At 34.5% G+C, this 19,855-nt stretch overlaps 1 protein-coding gene, 1 non-coding gene and 1 pseudogene across 2 annotated transcripts in view; 1 reads left to right on the top strand and 2 right to left on the bottom strand.

Annotated features, from left to right (window-relative positions):
- LOC106868893 (uncharacterized) overlaps positions 1 to 8,346 on the bottom strand; it is a 39,775-nt gene extending 31,429 nt beyond the window's left edge. The window contains exon 1 of the mRNA XM_014914352.3: positions 7,763 to 8,346. The gene's annotated coding sequence lies outside the window, so the exon portion shown is untranslated. The remainder of the gene's footprint in view (positions 1 to 7,762) is intronic.
- Positions 8,347 to 14,315: 5,969 nt separating this feature from the next.
- Positions 14,316 to 15,111, top strand: LOC149134726 (uncharacterized; annotated as a pseudogene).
- A 2,987-nt stretch (positions 15,112 to 18,098) lies between these two features.
- Trnap-agg (transfer RNA proline (anticodon AGG)) lies at positions 18,099 to 18,170 on the bottom strand. The gene has a single exon. It is a non-coding gene; the product is annotated as a tRNA-Pro (tRNA).
- Positions 18,171 to 19,855: the final 1,685 nt, after the last annotated feature.

Genomic DNA, 19,855 nt, shown 5'->3' with positions numbered 1-19,855 from the left:
TCTGTTATAGCGATCTCTTCCCTTTTTTTTTTTATCAGTCTCATCGGTTGAGGCAATATTTTCAATATTTTTTTGATAGAGAATGTCGATCACAGACAAATGTATGCAATGTGTGAGACATTGTTGGTGATCAGGTCTTATTTCTTTTCCGAATTTCACCATCATAGAAGCACTATCCGTCGTACAGCCAACAATGTGTATATCCAAATCCAATCCAAATTCATTAAGACGTCCTCTCACAAATTGCTCTGTTCTCCTGCTATTAAGGGAGCCGTGGATCTCAATAAGACCCGACGACCAATGATTGTCTTTCCCATATGTTCATATATCGTTTATTTTGAATTGATGTGTATTCATCCAATGTCAATGAGTAGTGAATCCCCAGCGCTACTTCTTTTTCGAAATAATGAATAAGTTCTTCTTTCTTGGTTATGTAATAATTCATTACCATATTCCTGGCTCCGTTTGCAGATGTTAGTTGTAATTTATCATATTTGCCTCTCTGACTATGAAGATTTCTCTGTATAAAATCGCTTTTGGCGATTGAATTGAAAGAGAATCCATCCATATCAGCTAATTTTGAAACTTCTTCTTCCATTGATTTCTTTGTTAAAAAGTGTTCCATTGTTCTTGTCATCTTCACAGGAGGCTGGTTTGCATTGTGATTTATGTCGATTTGATGAATTTTCTTCAAGTGCAAGATCAGAGACGTAGTAGATCCTCCAGAAGACTTCATGATCTTATCACACTTGTTGCATTAAGCTTCATCTTTGTTTTTCCTATCGAAAAAATTCCAAACAGTTGATTTTCTTTTTATCATGCTAGGGCTAATGAAAATAATTCAGAAAAAAATTAGTTAGTGCTTCTTCCTTGAAATGAATCTTGAACTGGTTATTACATATGCTCAATGGGAAAGATCATCTGACCGAAGACTAACAGCATCCCCTTGACTTGCTCTGAATAAAGTCGGTTACCTCCAAATTCAAAGAGTCAGCCAGGGGTTAGCGAAGGAAATGACAAGGTGCTGATCTAAGGTTCAAGGGGAGAGAAGGTAAGAATATGTTGATATGTTTCAATGAAACAGACAGCACTTTCAACTAAAGGCGACCGACAACAGTTCAGTTAGTTCAGTTTCAACGATATTTCTTCAAAAGAAAAAAATGAAGAAATGTTTTGCGAAAAAAAAAAAAAAAGAAGCAACAAGCATTAAAATCGGTTTTGGCAAATCCGTTTCGGTTTTACTGATCATAATATAAAACCGGTTTCGAGCCCTAGTTCGGAGATAAGAGGCTATCCAGAAATGTACGAAGGCAGTACCGAAAGCGATGCAAAAGTGAGCATAACTCTTTTATTAATTTATATATGCCGTTTAATCTGCACACGTTGATGAAGTAACAGTTCTATAGTAATTCAGCTTTCTATTCTTCTTCACTATAATTGATTCCAAGCAGAAAGTAACGCGCCGTCATTTAGTTCTTGACAAAGAAGCTGTGAAAGTTGAGCACATTACTCACCAATTGTGTCACCACCGAAAACAACCTGTACATGTCGGACAGTCCGTAACCCTCCTTCGTCAATTGATAAAAGTAACTGATTTCTAACATATGAGCAATGCCACAGAATTTCCATTAGCCTCACAAATCCAGTACTTGAACCCTATTGGTATTTATTTTATCCATCACGGAAGGATGAAAGGTAAAGTTGACTCAGGTGGAATTTGAAATCAGAACGTAAAACAATATAAACTTAATACGACAATGAATTTTGTCTAACGCCCCTACAGATTTCTGTCAATCCATCTCCACTGCATAGAAATAATAAACATGGTATTCAAATACATCGATAACTTCTTTTTTTATGTAGTGAAGCTCTTGTCTGTAGTCTGTGCACGCTTTGGCGGGTAAATCATGGATTGTATTTATGCTTTTGCAAATATCTATAATTTAGAAATATAAAGTTGTATGTAGTTGAAGGCGTTAAATGTGTATAATATCAAACTCAACAAGTGGTTCTCAACTAGGGTCCATATGACTCTTCGGAGTCCATATAAGATTTTGGTTGTTAAAATTCGTGTGCAATAAATTGATTATACTTCGACAATAAACAAAATACTTCAACAATTTTTTATACAGTTCTTAATACTTAATTATAAAAATATAATAGGATATTTTAAACATCGAATGGCTGTGGGGAAGGAGGCAGAAGTCGTATATTGTACTGTCCTATCCAGCAAATACCCCTTTTAAGATATCTGCAGGGACTAGTGCCCCTGTGCTAAAGGAGTGCAAAGGAAAAAAATGGTTGAGAACCACTGAAGGGGACCAACTTAATCTAGACACAATAATGGAGCGTGATGTCCACAAAATTTAACATGGTATCGCCATTTAAGATACGTTATGAATGATATGTGTTTGTTGGAGGGAATGTTCTCGTCTACAATGAAAATGTAGAGAGCGAGCAAATGCCAGAATATAAGAATCTACACACTCACACATGGGGTACATCTTCAATAGTGAAACCTAAGTCCCTACGCCACTGTGTCACATAACTAATATAAACCGGCTTTGTTTATATTTTCCATCACATAAATGTCGGCACAAGCCACCGCTAACAACCAATTCCAGCAGCTATATCCTTGTTTACCCATATCACAGTCAAGTCATTGGGTGTGTAAATCGTCTAAGTATTTGAATTTATATTTTAACGAACTGATCATAACGACAAACGGGCAGAACGAATTACAATACAAACAAGACAAACAAATCTACATATTAAATAGGCCATTTTGTAAACTTGATAGTTGTTAAGGGTTGGGTGGCCTGTGTATATATTCGGTACAACGACATTATAACAAGTTTAGTGAATGACATGCGGTCTTGTTTGACAACCCCGCCAATCTCTCTCCCCCCTCTCTCTCTCTCACACAAGTACAGCATGTATTGTGTGAATATATATATATATATATATATATATATATATATATATATATATATACACACAATATATATATACACAGCCACATAAAAAAATTTGATTGTACTTCAGGATAACCGTATGTATGGCTGTGTGGTAAGAAGCTTGCTTCCCAACCACATGATTCCGGGTTCAGTTCCACTGCGTGGCACCTTGGGCGAGTGTCTTCTACTATAGCCTGGGGCCCACCAAAGCCTTGTGAGTGGATTTGGGAGAGAGAAACTGAAAGAAGCCCGTCATATGTGTGTGTGCGTGTGTGTTTATCCTCCCGCCATCGCTTGATAACCAATGTTGGTGTGTTTATGGCCCCGTAAATTAGCGGTTCGCCAAAAATGACCGATAGAACTAGTACTAGGCTTACAAAGAATAAGTTCTGGGGTCGGTTTCTTCGACTAAATCCCTTTAAGGCGGTGCTCAAGCAACACCGCAGGTGCATAGCTGAAATGTATAAAGTAAGTGTGTGTGTGTGTGTGTGTGTGTGTGTGTATGAATGTATGTATATATATATGTATGTATGCATATTATAGTCCTCTTGAAGCACACCTATTTATTCCTGCACTCCAAAGTCGTATGCAGATGTTATATTTGTGTGAAGTATGCATAAGAGTTGAAAAATACTGACAAACATCAAAACACAAGAGTGGAAAAAAACTCTTTGGTATTTTATTCACCATTACACATGTTTCATTTGCTAATAGGAGTTGCAAAATTGTACTTGTAAAAGAAACATGTAAGAAATCTTCTGTTAGAAATACTTCAGAGAATCATATAATAATACCTAGTATTCGATTTTGAAGAATTTCTAATAGGAGATAATCTTACATATTTTTTTTACATGTACAATTTTGTAACTCCTATTAGCAAATGAAGCATGTGTAATGGAGAATACAAAATACCAAACATTTTTTAAACTTCTCCGATTTTGACATGTATACACATACATATATGTATGTATGAATATATATATATAGAGAGAGAGGGAGGGAGGGGATATACAAATGAAAAAAGAAGCAGCAGCATGTTTCATTGAGTTTATATGCATTTGAATTCAACATTGGGATTTCGAATATCACTGCTTTAGATTTTACGTTAGTAAGAAAAACACTCCTGCATTCAGATGCCCTGTTGCTACCCTGTGTGTGTATATATGTGTGGTGCGCGCGCGCGAGCATGCGGGTGTATAATGTATCTATCTTTCTATGTTGCATATTTTATATATACAGTCACCGAGCGTCAAGCTAATACATTTCTTGTGCACGTCCTCACGTTTGTATTTTTTCATCGTTTACTTGAATTGACTATATATATATATATATATATATATATATATATATATATATATATATATATATATATATATATATATATATATATATATATATATATATATATACATATATATATATATATATATATATATATATATATATATATATATATATATATATATATATATATATATATATATATATATATATATATATATATATATATATATATATATATATATATATATATATATATATATACATATATATATATATATATATATATATATATATATATATATATATATATATATATATATATATATATTATAAAGTATGGAGGTTTAGTTCACAGGTGATCTAAATGATTAGGTACGCTAGGTAAGTGCAGTAACGGATTATTGGGGCTCCAGGGTTATAGCCGAGACGGTAGTTATAGAGCCACTGCAGATTTCCGATGCAGCGGATATATAATTGTTAAACATTAATGCAAGGCAAACATCTCAAGTCATACAATTTCTTCCTAAATAATATTGTATATGACTTGAGATGTTTGCTTTGCCTTAATGTCTGACGTGCTGTTTAACAATTATATATATATATATGTGTGTGTGTGAGTGTGTGTGTGTGTATATATATATATATATATATATATATATATATATATATATATAACACAAAGGTTACAAAGCTCATTCAGAGATAGCAAAATCTTATGAAAGTACTGGTTAGTTACATATACAATGAATATTGAACATTACAGTTAATACTCAGCTGCAAAGTAACTATATAAACCGTAGTTTATATATATTTATTTATTATAATAAGGTGAGAAAATAGAGAGGCAATTAATAAATTATTATTTATTAATTAAAAAATTGACAAACATCTCTTACAGCTGTTTCAATTCCAAACCTTCAGAAAATTAATTAATTAAATTAAAAATTATCTTAAAGTCGAATCTCTTCAGAGGTAGTTTAAGATATACAAAATAGGTGTTCAATTGCTGTATTTTGAGTAAACGGTTGCAAATCATTAACCGATAAAATTTATACATAAAAAATATAGCATATATATATGTGATTTATTGGGAAACCTAGGCACTGTAAGTGTCTCATAGTATATATATATGTTTTATACTATGTTCTTCATGTATAAATTTTTATCACTTAAATGGTTTGCAGCCGTTTACTCAACAAGCAGGAATTGAACCCCTATTTTGTATATCTCAAACTACCTCTGAAGAGATTCGACTTTAAGATAGTTTTTAACTTAATTAATTTTCTGAACGTCTGGAATTGAAACAACTGTAAGGGATATGTCAACTTTTTAATTAATAAATAATAATTTATCAATTCCCACTCTTATTTTCTCATTCATATATATATATATATATATATATATATATATATATATATATGTGTGTGTGTGTGTGTGTGTGTGTGTGTGTGTGTGAATATATATATATATATATATATATATATATATATATATATATATATATATATATATGTATATATATATAGGTATATATATATATGTATATATATATGTATAATGTGTGTGTATTTATATACGCATATATACACACACACAAACACGTAAACACATGAGACGGAAATATATTTGGACAATTATAAACAAATATATTTCTATTTTTTGAAACACAGAACCACCATATCGGTTTCAACTCTCATTTGATTCTCATCAAGGACAGAACAACATTTGATCTACTCATGGAGAGAGAGAAATCTAGCTAGTATGTTCCTATACTTCTCTGATCGGAGCACAATATATGTATGTATGTATGTATGTAACTTGTACCTCCGCTGAACCATTAGGCAATTTTAGTCACCAAATAATAAAAAAAGAATGTTTTGTCGTCACACACAAAAGCACACACACATGGATTTCTTATGGTACGAATCTTCAAAAGTATAATTTCAAAGTGTTATGTTATTCAATTGGTGAAACATTTAGTTAAAAAAAAAAACTATCCTACGAACAATAATAATATATATACTTATGTATGTATGTATGTATGTATGTATGTATGTATGTATGTATGTATGTATGTATGTATGTATGTATGTATGTTTATATGTATGTATGTATGCATGCATGGATACATGTATGTGTATATATATACGTATATATATATATATATATATATAAATGTCCACGTTAGTGGTCAACGTTATATATATATATATATATATATATATATATATATATATATATGTATGTATGTATGTATGTATGTATGTATGTATGTACGTACGTATGTATAATTTTGCAAAGAATTCTTGTCAGAATATATGAGTTGTCTATATATATATATTACACATACATAAACGTATATATATTTATATACACAAAAATCTAAATATATATTTTTTCATACATATATGTAAACTAATATCGAAACATTGCCCCACACCACAATATATATATACAGACACACACACATATATATATACATATATACATACTTGAAAATGGATGCGTGGCGTTCAATCAGATATATATATATATATATATATATATATATATATATATATATATATATATATATATATATATATATATACACATATATATACATATATAAATATATAAGCATATCTCTATATATATACATACATACACACGCCCAGATATATATATATATATATATATATATGTTGTTGTACTTGGGGATGGTCATATTGCCAGTTTAGCCAATAAAAACACACGCACTGTATATTTTTTTTTTTATATATATATATATATATATATATATATATATATATATATACATATATATATATACACACACACACGCACATATATATAAAAAACAAACACACCCACATACATCTAGACTATCATGACCCTTTGAAGGTACATATCACTTCATTTAATTAAGGGATCACCTCATTAAAAGCACTGCGCAATTATATTGAAATTAGTTAACCCTGTGACAAACGTTTATTTGAAATATATAAACAGAAAGATTGACACACATATTTAAAACATGCACACACACACGATAATTTCCACCTTTGTGTGCATACACACACATGCTTGTGTGCAGGTATTGGTAGTTTGAATATATAACAAGTATTTGATACATGTACAGATATGCAGCCAGATATTTGTACATCACAACAGCCACTGTTAACCCCTCCCATACGTATCAACCAGACACAAACAAAAATACATATATAGATGTTATGAGTATGTATATATCTGTGTGTGTGTGTGTGTGTGTGTGTATTTATAACTATATAAATACATTTATATGTGTATATAACAGAGAAATACATGTGGATATATATAAGCATTTATATATACATATATATATATATATATATACATATACACACACATAAAGATATACACAAATATATATAATATATATGTATGTATGTATATATTATATACACACGCATACATACGTACACACACACTCACGTACATGCAAAGGTATGTAAAATCCAGCCACACAAAAGCACACAAGTTTCCGTGTTACTACTTACCAGACGTACATGTTTCCGTTAGAATCACTCAACATCCGAAAATCACCCCGTACAAAAGAGTTTGAGCAGATCGTGGGACAATCAATTGAGTGACTAGAAGTTATGCTGGCCATAAGTGTGTCTCAATCATAACAACAAACAATATCGTCCGTTAAGTCGTACGTAACAAATCGAATAAAAGCACCAATGAACTCGCCTTGGATGTAAGAACAACAATAATAAATACAAAGGTAGCGCTGTTCTACTGTTTATACGATCGAATGAGTGAAGCCACCGCTGCTGCTGCTAGAAAGCAGCCCAGTTGCAGTAGACAATCTTAATATTTCTACTGTGGGTCTCGTTTTCAACGCGAGGCTCTCTCTCTTTTCCCTCACTAAACCTGACCCCAATTTCAGAGAACACGGAGAGCAGAACCCTTCAGATCGTCACTCCCTTATACCTTGCCCCTCTCTCTCGCCTTTTTTCTTACCCATCACAATCTCTTTTAACTGTTGGAGCTGGCTGCCCTCGACCCCTTCATCATACTCCACAGTAATTCTGTCCCCTACCTTCCAGCTCCAGTCTAAGACTCCCTACAGTGAAGTGCTTTCCTTTATTGATTCTCTCTCTTTTGGTCTCAGCTACTGTTGTTCTTTTTGACTTTATATTTTACTAGTTTATTCTCTCTTCCTCGCTTTATTCTCAACTGCGTCTACGTACAGTTTTATATATACACGCACACATTCATGTGTATGTTTATGTATGTATATATTTGTGTGTGTGTGTTATTAAGGCTTTTGTCAAGTTATATATATACATAATAAAAAAAGCAATTTTACATTAAACTGAAGGATTACTCAATACTTTTCATCGGATACAGGTTTATTAAACTTTTATAAGGGTGACAGTGACCTCGAAGTTTCGATGTGCCGGCCTATTTACATATCTTTTGTGTGAATGCAAATATTTATGTTTACATACATATATAAAGTAGATAAATAGAGAAATAGATAGATTGACACGTGTTTCGCATCGCAGATCTAATTCATTTGGAAAAACGAATCTTTCAGCAGGAAACAAGAAATTCCATTAAATGTTGCTCAATAAGAAATTCCATTTAATGTCTGCATGAAAATGAAATAGAAATCATTCTCGAAGATAAAATACCAAGGAGATACGCGCTCGCGCATTTTGTGCCTCTTTGTGTGTGTGTAGGTACGGATGGATGAGTGTATGCCTGTATGTGTGTGTATGTATATATATATATATATATATATATATATATATGTGCGTACGTATGTGTGTATGTATATATATCTATTTACGAACATATATATATGTACATAAATACATGCATGCAATGTGCATGAATATTATATATATATATATATATATATATATATATATATATATATATATATATACACACACACACATATATACACATACATAGATATACATAACTGAATATACATGTTCGCGCACGCATCCCCAGAGGGAAGGGGACATAGTATTTTCCATTTAGTATATATGTATGTATGCATGCATGTATATGCATACACACACACACACACACACACACAAATATCTATAGATGTATTTCTCCAGTGAATTGCTTTCCTACTTGAGAGTGAAAAATTACCGACTGGGCTTTAGATTAGAATCAACAACTACCACATCAAGAACCACAACAACAACAACAACAACAACAGCAAAGAAACATGACTAAGTGAAGCGATGAGAATATTAATCTAAAATATATACATATATATATATATATATATATATATATATATATATATATATAAAAGAAACCCTAGAATTGGCGTAAAGAACTACAGATGTTATTAAAAGATTCCTTTAGTAAGAAGCTAAACAAACAAGGATAGAGTTTCTTGCCATCTTCCATTAGTTTATTCCTGGTTAAATTTAATCACTATCATAGTTATTCACATTTCTTTTAAAAAGTATTAAAGATTAATATATGAATATATCTATGCTTGTCTATGTGCATGCGTGCAGTAGCAGAACGATTTTGGTAGCTGAAGTAATGGTGGTGGTGGGTGTAGAAGTAGTAGTAGTAGTAGTAGTAGTAGTAGTAGTAGTTAGTAGTTGTAGTAGTCATAGTAGTAGTGGTAGTAGTAGATAACATTTAACTTTCTCAATACCTATACCTCTTTGCCCGGCCCAAAAAGATTCTTAGAAAACCATCACATAACCCCGCTACTACCCTCTCCTTCACCACCGCTGCCGCCATACCACCACCATCACCACTTCAATCACAACCACCTCTACTTCAACCACAACCACTACCACCTCCATCTCTACTTCACTCACCAACGTCTAGTCAACGATAAAGCTTCTACTCGGTCGCTCGACCTGCTAGAATTAGCAGCCAAATCTTCCACCAATCACTTTTTTTTTAAAAAGAAGAATTCATTGCAAAATAACTTTCCTAAAGAGACTGTACTTAAATAAAAGACTGGGTGGTCACGACTGGAACGCTATTGATAAGTCTACACCATTAGTGCTGACCTGGGGCTAAAACACAACTACTTTTAATATTTCGGAAGTTGTGTCTGTCTCTACAAGCTAGAAATAACAACTAAATGTCTTTTCAATTACACATTTGTTTTAGAAATAGTCACATTGTTTAATGTCACCCAAGCTACATTACTACAAGGTTGTCATTTTCAGATATATTATATCTTGGACTACATGCCATTGATTGTAGTTCTACCCGTTCAGGTCTGACCTGGGGCTAAACCTCAAAACCGATATTCTCATTTCCTCATTTTGTTTTTGGTTAATTCTTCATTAGACTCTTTCAGTGTTGAAATATGTCAAGCATGTTGTTTAATTCCAGGTCTGATCTAAATAAGTACTGACCTATGATCAGATATATTCCAGCAGTGACCACTGTGTCTGTTTCAACTGCATATATCTAATATATATTTTTTTTAAAGAACCGCCAGATGTGATTTGAGGGAGATTTGACTACGCTTCTATAGCAAGTCGAACAAAACTATATGTGTTTTGTTTGTGTAAAAGCACTTACGTTAGTTGGTTTGCAGATGCATTAAGTGTGCTTGTGATTATGGTTGTATATTGAATCTTAGGTCCTATCAAATATACAATTTTTAAAAAAATGGTAAACGGTTAAATTTCGAAAACGGTTAACACTAAAAATCTTAGCAGAATAAGATAGAAATAATGAAGTGGGCGTGAGGGGGAGAGAGAGAGAAAGAGAAAGGAAGGGAAAGAAGCGGAGGGAGGCGCCGTAAGGAAAGAGAGGGAGAAGGTAAGGGAAGGACCGGGTGAAGGATAGGGAGGAGGAAGAAGAGAGAAAGGGAAGGATATAGAGCGAGGAAGAGAGATATTGAAAATAATTTCCCTAAGAGACTAGTTTTAAAGAAAAACATATTTTTGTGTGTGTTGCAAATAACGACAAACCGTTATTTACAGAATTTGTAAAGTTTTTTTTTTACTTCGTTGAAGCATTTCTTAGCAATAACTAAATGTTTTGCATCTCTGTCTGTTAGCAACAGTAACTACATGTTTCTGCGTGGATTCTGTTAGCAACAACTAAACGTTTCTAGAATGTGGTGTATCGATCTGTTAGCAACAGTAACTAGATGTTCCTAGTATGTGGTCTTTCCATCTGTTAGCAACAACAACTAAATGTTTCTACAATGTAGTTTCTCCATCTGTTAGCAACAGTAAGTAAATATTTCTACTATGTGGCCTCTTCATCTGTTAGCAACAGTAACTAGATGGCCCTAGTATGAGGCCTCTCCGTCTGTTATCAACAGTAAGTAAATATTTCTACTATGTGGCCTCTCCATCTGTTAGCAACAGTAACTAGATGGTCCTAGTATGAGGCCTCTCCGTCTGTTAGCAACAGCAACTAAATGTTTCTGTTTGATTTTTCTATTTGTTAGCAACGGCAAACTAAATGCTTCTGTTTGACCATGCCATTTGTTAGTAACAACGACTACATGTTTCTACTATCTAGTCTTTCTATGTTAGCAACAATAAATTAATAACTCTATGTGATCACTGTTAGCAACAGTAACTTAATAACCTCTACTCTGTGGCCTCTCCATCTGTTAGCAACAATAACTAAATGTTTGTTTGATCTTCCCATCTATTAGCAACAGTAACTAGATGTTCCTAGTATGTGGTCCCTCCGTTTGTTAGCAATAGCAACTATACTTCTTTTTGGTCTCACCGTTTGTTAGCCACAACTACATTTCTGGTATGTGGTCTCTCCATCTTTTAGCAACAGTAACTTAATATGTCTGTGGTCACTGGTAGCAGTAGTAAGTTAATATCTCTACTATGTTACCTTTCCATCTGTTAGCGACAGTAACTAAAAGTTTTACATTAATATCAACAACAATGGTAACTAGTACTACTAATGCTATTACTATTACAGCGGCTTTTGCTGCTACTACTGCAACCACCACCACCACCACCACCACCACTGCCGCTACTACTACTACTACTACTACTACTACTGCTGCTGCTGCTGCTGCTGCTGCTGCTGCTGCTGCTGCTGGCATCACCAGTATTATCTGTTCCACAAACACATGTACTCCTAACTTAATTCTCAGACAGAATCAGTGTGACACAATAGAACAAGTCTGGACTTTTGAATTATGAGTACAGACCATGTGACAGGCTTCAATTAGTTTCCGCCACAAACAAGACTCGGATTTCGGATTGACTCGAATCTATGATAAAGGATACTTACCCACGTATCCACGCAGTGGGATCGAAGCCGGGATCGCGTGATTGCTGCATCAATTTCATACACAAGTGAGCGCGCGCATTCACTCAAACGCGCATGCGCAGACATGCACGCACGCATACACACGCACACGTTCTCGAATATTCATTTCTGCTCTAGGCACAAGGCCCGAAATTTTTTGAGAGCGGGGTCAGTCGATTAGATCGACCCCGGTACTCAACTGGCACTTAATTTATCGATCTCGAAAGGACAAAAGGTAAAGTCGACATCGGCGGAATTTGAACTCAGACCGTAAAGACAGACGAAATACTGCTAAGCATTTCGCCCGACGTGCTAACGTTTCTGCCAGCTCGCCGTCTTCACTTTCTCGAATATTGCTTGGCTCTGTGTCAGTATTTGACTAACGTATTTTTGTTTTGCTTGTTTTTGTGTGTGACAGATCAGTTACACTGCTTAGTCTAACACTACCCTTTGGCCCATTGACTCGGCAGAGTGAGGTCGTACTCACTCAGAGTACCGACACTCTTGACACTTCTCTAAATGCCCAAACTAAAACTCAACCCGCAAAACAAATCTCCATCCTCTTCTTAAACATCCGCGAACTCTGATTCCAACATATTCTCCCCACTCACACACACAGGGCCGTCTTAACAGCATTATAGCCTCCTAGGTAAATCACTGCACTAGGACCTATAGTTTTTATTTATTGATTGAAAACCACAATATGCCTAGGCCTGTGACGCCCATTTCTGCTATCTAAGCTATATTCTTTACTCAAACTTCACCCCAAAACTTAATGTTTGCGCATACCTAGATACGTTTCGAGTAACATATGTTACTCAAGTACCCAAAATAACAAGGAGTTTTTACCTCATAAACAGGAGTTATACCACAGTCATTTTGTGATCTTTGCTACCCTGGTATCTATTAACCAATTTATTTTGTCCGAGTTAATTATTAACTAAGAGAAAATAAATACATATAATATATATATATATATATATATATATATATATATATATATATATATATATATATATATACATAGTTGTTATATTTTTTGATATCTAAATAGGCTAGATATGATGATGTCTATTTACAGTAAACCAATATGTTGTGCACGGTCTTTAGCGTTCTCATAATTTCTCGTTGCTTTCATTATTTTTCCATTACTAACAAGCAATGCACCCAGTATTAGCCTCTATCCTCTCCTAACTCTTCACTGTCTCTCTTTCTCATATAATCTGTACGTAGCTACTTTTCCCTCTCACCCACTCACATAAATATATTACATATACACAGAAACTAAGTACATTTCGTTTTTCCGTTTCGGTTTTTCCTTTTCTGTCTTCAAATTTTTCTTTCGTCTCAATGTCACGCTAAAATAAAACTTCAATCTTTAACAAAATTTATTTATAGACCTAGCTGTTAACAAAGCGCTATTTATGCAAATCGGATTTGCCGGTTTTACTGTAGACCTTAATAGTTACTACTATGGATCTTTTCTGTTTGGCTGCCAGCATCAATTCTGTTCGAATTGATTTCATATTCAGTATAATGATACACTTTTATAGGCTAATTAATGACGTGAAAGTAATTTCGCTATAAATCAATAAATAAAGAGTTATTAGTAATTAACATTTGAAAATCTTGGTAATTTTAGCCAATCGTAAACCACAGACACATTCATGTCTGTTTCGATAGTAACAAGCGGAACATGAGAAATCTCTTGCCTGTTGCCATGGTAACATTTTTGAAAAGTCTGCGAGGAAGCACGTGTCGATTATTTGTGTGATTATTTGTGTGATTATTTGTGTGATTATGACAGCAAGCTCCAGTAACTTCGCTTCTATGATGGAAAAATTGAAAACAGAGGTGGACATTGTGTCGTACCTTCAAGAAAAGGGTGTTATACCCAAAAGAAAATTATGGCGTGGTGGGAATATTTACTGGTGATACTGGCACCGAGAATGTATAGAGTCTGTGTCGGTAAGGAAAGACACGTGTTTTGAAGGTGGGACCCTTCCTCTTAGGACTGAAGTGCTCTTCCTTTACTCATGGGTTAAAGAATTGACTTCAGTTCGGCTTTGTGTTGAAGAACTGGGGATGAACCATTGCACAGTTGTTGATTACAACAACTGAGTTAGAAAAATATGTGGTGGTCCTGGCGACGAAACAGTCTTCTCAAGACGTAAGTACAACGGAGGAAGGGTCCTACCTGAGCAGTGAGTTTTCGGAGGAGTGTGTCGTGAGACCAGACAGGTTTGTCTGTATGCAGTACCATGTCGGAATCGTGACACACTAGAAGAATGCATACGGGAACTACAATTTTCAGTGATTTGTGGAGGGTGTACTCTCACATCCTGAAATTGATGGCTACAATTTTGAGCATAGAATGGTGAACCACAGCGTTGAGTTTGTTAACTCGAAAGATGGTACCCACACTCAACAAGTGAAGAGTATGTGGGCCTCTGTGAAGCGAAGTAATAAACGATGCTGTGGCACTCACCTTTCTATGGTAGATTCATATCTCTGTGAATTTATGTGACGCAGGAGGTATGAAAATTGTGATTTGTTTGAAAAGTTAATTGAATGCATTTCTAACATTCGTTTATAATTTTAAAAATATTTTGTAATGTGTTGCTTATTGCATGCTTAAATGTTTATTTTTTAAGCATATTTTGTTCACTCTTAATTTCATATATAGCATATAAACATATACATCTTTTGGGACATTGTCATTTTATAAGATTTTGCTGGCAAATTTTTAAATTAACATAAACATTTATTTACATGAAAGAAGATTACCGGAGAACTTTCATCTAATCCTTCGAAATCTTTCTGTTAAAAATTGTAATGTGTTTATCGCTTGTAGCGTGTTGTTTATTGCATTTGCATTAAATGCATATCTGAATGCTTAAATGTTTGGTTTTTAAGCATATTTAAATTGTAATTAAACATATTTAAATTGTAATGTGTTCATCGCATTTGCATTAAATATATATTTAATGCTTAAATGTTTGTTTACTCGTTCCTTTTTGTTATTGAGCATTGAGGTGGTTGTGAGGTGTGCAATAATCTTAATTAAATCTCATTACTAAAATATAGACCTTATGCTTGTGTGTGTGTGTGTGTGGGGGGGGGTTATGTATAATTATGCATAAAGATAATAAAACTTTGAAAGAAACTACCTACATTTAAGTAGAGCAAAATTTTTACAACGAAAAGCTAACAGTAACTTCGAAGTTATTAATGAAACCAAACGTTAGTAGAACTTCGAAGTCACTGTCAATATTTTCACTGTTAATAAACATGTTTGAATGTATGTATGTATGTATGTAGGGCAGCGGACTCGCGGTCATAGGATCGCGGTTTCGATTCTCAGACCGGGCGTTGTGAGTGTTTATTGAGCGAAAATACCTAAAGCTCCACGAGGCTCCGGCAGGGGATGATGGCGAACCTTGCTGTACTCTTTCACCACAACTTTCTCTCACTCTTACTTCCTGTTTCTGTTGTGCCTGTAATTCAAAGGGTCAGCCTTGTCACACTGTGTCACGCTGAATATCCCCGAGAACTACCTTAAGGGTACACGTGTCTGTGGAGTGCTCAGCCACTTGCGCGTTAATTTCACGAGCAGGCTGTTCTGTTGATCGGATCAACTGGAACCCTCGACGTCGTAAGCGACAGAGGGCCAACAACAACAATGTATTATGTATGTATTATGTAAGGAGTATTCCTCGACTTAAAGTAGTAGGCATGTACTATGAGTGCTCTGTTTGGTTTACCATTGAAACTCCAGTTTCAACAGCAACTGAATATGTGATGTTGAGAGACCGACTATCAGAAGCGGCTATATGTAGTTTTTTTCCTTGAGCAGATAAAGATTAAAGTAAAAATGAAAAAGCAAACCGTTTGCATCACTTGAAAAAGACGTTTAATTTAGATCGAGAATATAGCTATACAGAGTCTCTATCTGTCTGTATGTATGTATGTATGTAATCGTTTAAGGGAGGGTCGTCGCCATACTCCTCCAACAAACCCTTCTGAGGAGCGCTCGAATTAGGTTTTACTCCAAACACTTGCGTGAAAAGCGCTTTGGTAAGATCGGCTGAAATGTATGATTAATACTGTTTGTATAAATGTTAATACACGTACACCATGTATGCTACTGACGCAGTAAGTCTTGTGCTGTGTGCAACATGAATGTACTATAAAGTATATCTATTGTAGTAATGTAAATTCTAGCCTTCACTATGTTTATAATCCAACACACTGGATATATATATATATATATATATATATATATATATATATATAAACAAATGTCTTTAACAATTGTTTCCCATGCAGAAAAATTAGAAGCCCATCTGACCAGTTCCAGTCATATTTGGGAAAGTCTATCAGAAACCCCGCATTCAGAGTTATGTATAGTTAAGGATCTTTTCGGTTTGGCTGCCAGCATTTCAAAAAATTTCACCGACATTTTTTAAAATTTGGCACGATAATACACTTGCCCGAATTGAATTGCTGAAGTTATTTCACTTTTCCCAGAAAAATGTTTGGTAAATTTTCAGATTAGCACCCGCACGATTTTCACTAGGGTGTTAGGGTTAGGGTTAGGGTTAGGGTTTAGGGTTACGGTTAGGGTTTTAGGGTTAGAGTTAGGGAATTTCGTCCCTAACCCTAACCCTAAACGTAACCTTAAAACCTAACCCTAAAAAACTAACCCTAACCCTAACACCCTAGTGAAAATCGTGCGGGTGTTAATCTGAAAATTTACCAAATCCTTTTTAAAAAGTTATAGAGGTTTAAAATTTGATCATTTTCACCCACTTTGAAACAGGATTTGGAAGCTCTCATTTTGTGCGTGACTGCACATTTTGTCGTCCTGAAAATAGCACGTGTTGTCAATATTTGTAAACTCTACAATGGATCTTGTCAATCTCCACCTGCACAACTACCTCAATGTTCATTGACAAAAAGAAACAAACATTTAAGCATTCAATATACATTTAATGCAAATGTGATAGACAATACGTTACATGCGATAAATACATTACAATTTTTAACAGAAAGATCTGGAAGAATTAGACGAAAGTTCTCCGGTAATTTTCTTTCATGTAAATAAATGTTTATGTTAATTTAAAAGAGAAAAACAGTTTTAAAACTCTGAGCGAGATGTTGGCAAATAAACTTTAATTTAAAAGATTTATCAAAAAAAAATTTTCTTAGCTGTTATAAGTGAAGGGAAAAGTATTCATCGAGATTCGAAACCGCTTTTCCGGATTGCTCTCACTGTAGTGAGGGGAGGACAGCTATTAAGACTCCGAGAATAACAAGATAGTATGAAATCATGATTTCCTTAACCACAAATAAAACGAGATGGCTCCCAACACGTAATCGAAACCAGTTCGCCAATTTACTTTATGAGCTTGGCTTGCTGCTTACTACATAGGTTAGACGTCAGTTGACGATCATTGGTTAAAAAATAAACGACGAGTAAATAGTCAAAAAGCAAAGAAGTTGATATAACATTGATTTAGGTCAGTAGAAAAAAAAATTTACTGCTTAAAAAAAAAAAAACTAATACGAAACAAAACAGTGGGGCTCGTCCGGGATTCGAACCCGGGACCTCTCGCACCCTAAGCGAGAATCATACCCCTAGACCAACGAGCCGCTTACATCAGCGGTGGCGTTATTTATATCATATATACCGTAAGTACAGCAGTCAGCTTGCGTTGCTGATGTTCAGCAGCTTCAATCAGGAAATACATCTTTTTTGTTAATCCCACTATGCCGGAAACATGATTATTACCGTCTTCTCTGAATATAACAATTTTTACTCCTTTCGCAGGCATTGTTAACTGTATTAAATGAGTGAAGGAAGAAATCAGTGAAAAGTACATGTGCTTGTGTGTGTGTGTGTAAGTGTTATGTATATATGTGTATGAGAGCACAGAAGCAGCCTATAAAGCAAATAATGTTTACATGAACTTTGTGGATTCCAGTAGTCATCAAATCTGTTATATACAAGTATAGAATGTGGAAAACAAAAACAAGCTCAGAGTAACAACAGAAGAGGCCTCAGAATGTGTGAGTGCGTGCATGCGTGTATATGAATGTGTGCATGCGTGTGTATATGGATGTGTGTGTGTGTGTGTAGCAGCCTAGCATGCCGCTTACGGACTTACTTTTCTATGACATTGTTTATAAGTGACAAAGGGTTAAAATCATAATATGAATGTATATTAAGTTTATATCTTAATGTACCAGCGACTTGTTTCCAAATTGTCTTCGTCTTCTAGCCAGCCATAATAAGCCTAAAATTTGACACTTATCTATCCGTTTCCTCTGCGATGCAAAAATAATTCTCTGTCTCCTACGCATTCAAAATAATTCGTAAGATCGTTCATCACATGAAAGCGTTTGTGAAATATTGACTTCAAAGGAAATCAGAGCAGACCGCGAGTCCGCCTCGTCAGGCTCTTTGGAATTTACCATGCATGCATTATACATATATACATGTATGAGCCAACGAAAGAACCTCTCTCTCTTTGCCGTTGTCGCTTTACTTGATGGACTAACGACTCTGTGAACGGAATAGCCGAGCAGAATAATCTTTTTATGTTATTATATTATTGTCACAAAGGCAAAGGATGAGTTAGTGGAGAGTGACATTGCTGGGACAAGTGAGATGTTATGGGTATTCATTCATTCATTTATTCATTCATGAGAAAAAGTAAAAATAAAAACAAAAATTCAGAATGAGTATTCAAAGTCAATTACACTGTGCTATAAAGAAATCATGGCTCTATTACAGCATCGCTATGTATCATAAAGCTCAGTGAATGCAGAAGGCTGTTTTTCTTTGATATATCTTATTAAACAACTCGCTGTTATTATACACGCAAAGGCGGCGAGCTGGCGGAATCGATAACAGCGTCGGATAAAACGCATAGCGACATTTCGCCGGTCCTTATGTTCTGAGTTCAAATTCTGCTGAGGTCAACCATTACCTGTCATCCTTTCGGTGTCAAATAGATACCAGTCAAGCACTGAGATAGATGTAATTGACGACGAAAATAAAGAATACGTACACCCGGTGCTGAGGGTTTAGGGTTTAGGATTAGGATTAGGATTTTTGTTACGCCGAAAACATCTTTTTCTCTTAGTCTTCTTAACAAAAAAACGTACATCGCAAGTTATTTCATGTTAAAGTTGTCGTATTTCTGTAATTTCAACCAATGACTGACGTCCATTCAGCCGAATTTATTAAGTGCTGACTACGTAAACAAACGATTCTGAAACGATTCTGGCGGTGATAAAATTATTATTTCCTTGTCAAAAAATGGCTGAAGCAT

The sequence above is a fragment of the Octopus bimaculoides genome, chromosome 7 (genome assembly GCF_046866305.1).
Source record: "Octopus bimaculoides isolate indiv1 chromosome 7, ASM4686630v1, whole genome shotgun sequence".
NCBI classification, from domain to species: domain Eukaryota; kingdom Metazoa; phylum Mollusca; class Cephalopoda; order Octopoda; family Octopodidae; genus Octopus; species Octopus bimaculoides.
This window is presented reverse-complemented; position numbering and strand designations above follow the sequence as displayed.